We start from the raw sequence: 1,640 nt of genomic DNA on the forward strand, positions 1-1,640 counted from the left end.
CCGGGGCAGCACCCCATAGCTGTCACCTGCGGGGACAGGGGGCTCAGGGGGTGGGCCCTGCTGCTGCCCAGGGAGGGCTTTGCGAGCTGGGGCCGCGTTTGCCGCAGCCGCGTGGGAAGGGGGGCTGCACCATCCCCACGGGTTCCCTGGGTTGTATCCCAAGGATGGAGGGTCCCTGCTGGGAAAGCCAGGGGAGGTGGCAGAGATGGTGACACGGGGCCCTGCAGGGATGCAGCTTGAGCTTTCCCACAGCCAGCAGGTGTTTTGTGGCAGGGCTCCACCAGCACTGCGCATCCCTCTGCATCCCAGGGCTTGGGAGTGCTGGTGGCTGTGCTTTTGGATGTGCCAAGGGAGAAAGGCAGGAGGAAAGAGAAGGTTTGAAACCCAACCTCCCAAAGGCCATCCAGCCCCCTCATCCTTGGCTGTGAAGTTTCCCCTGCTGAGCCCCACGGCTCACACCACAGCACAGCCCCCTGAGAAGCAGCAAGGCAAGGACAGGGGGACAAGAGCCAGCAAGGACTCGAGATCCCAGTTCCCCACATCCATCCCAGATGGAGCAGGGCCAGGACAGACACCTGTGCCGGCAGACGGACGCTTCTGCTTCCCCTGCTCCCCACGGGACTCAGGTGTCACCCGCGAGGGCCCTGCTCGGGCTGTAATTACAATCCTGGCAGGGATCCCTGTCCCTCTGCCCTGAGCCCCTTGGGGGGGAGGGGGTGAGCTGGGGCTGCAGCTGCCCTGCGAGGGAGGAGCAATGTGATGGCACCCAGGGGAGCCTGTGGCACTGTGCCTGAGGGCAGGACCCCTGGATGCTGCCTGGGCACCCCAGGTCCCCAGATGAGCAGGGCAGTGTGACCCCAGCTCCCCCAGCACCTCTGGAAAGCCAGGGCCCTGCAGGGTGAAGCCAGTTTGGAGAGGGTGGGGAGTGTCCCCACCAGCTGTGGGTCCCCTGAGCTGTGCTCTGGCCTCGGGGGCAGTGGGTGCCCACTGGGGTGTGTGGGCTCTGCGGGACAATGCCGGGGGAGGCTGCTCCTGCTGACTCAGCAGAAGGAGCTGCTCCATCTGGAGCTGAGTCATCAAAACAGACTGTGATTCCCGGCACTGCCTTGGGCTGGGAAACCCCCCTCCAACCCAGCCAGGGGGAGCTGGAGCCGCCCCCCTGCCCCTGCCTTGTCTGCACACCTCAATCTGAGCTGTCTGAACATAGTGTTTACAGCTAAAACCCCTCCTGCCACCCACAGCAGGGATGGAGGTAGGGTGTGGGGAGCCTGGGGCAATGGAGGTCCCTACAGATGCCATCTCCCTGGGGTGACACCCAGCATCATACTAGTCATGGCCATGCCAGGATGTCCCTAAGGTTTGGCAGAGCTCCACAGCAGGGAGACATTCCTGGAGCACCCCCTCTCCATGCCCATCCCAGCCTCGCCAGCATACAGAGCTCTGCTGAGTTCAGCACCACTAGGCTGATTTTCTGCCCCTGTGAATGACCCAGTGAGGCCACCAACCTCCAGGACACCTCCCTGTCCCCGTATCAGCTGCTTGGGACTTGCCACCAAGTCCACAGCAAAGGTCCTCCTGTGAGGAGGCTGATACTGGGGCCAGGCACTGGCTGCCCCTGGGGGGAGGGGCCGAATCTCCCC

This window comes from Chaetura pelagica, unplaced genomic scaffold, assembly GCF_000747805.2.
Source record: "Chaetura pelagica isolate M959 unplaced genomic scaffold, ChaPel_1.0 scaffold704, whole genome shotgun sequence".
Classification (NCBI taxonomy): domain Eukaryota; kingdom Metazoa; phylum Chordata; class Aves; order Apodiformes; family Apodidae; genus Chaetura; species Chaetura pelagica.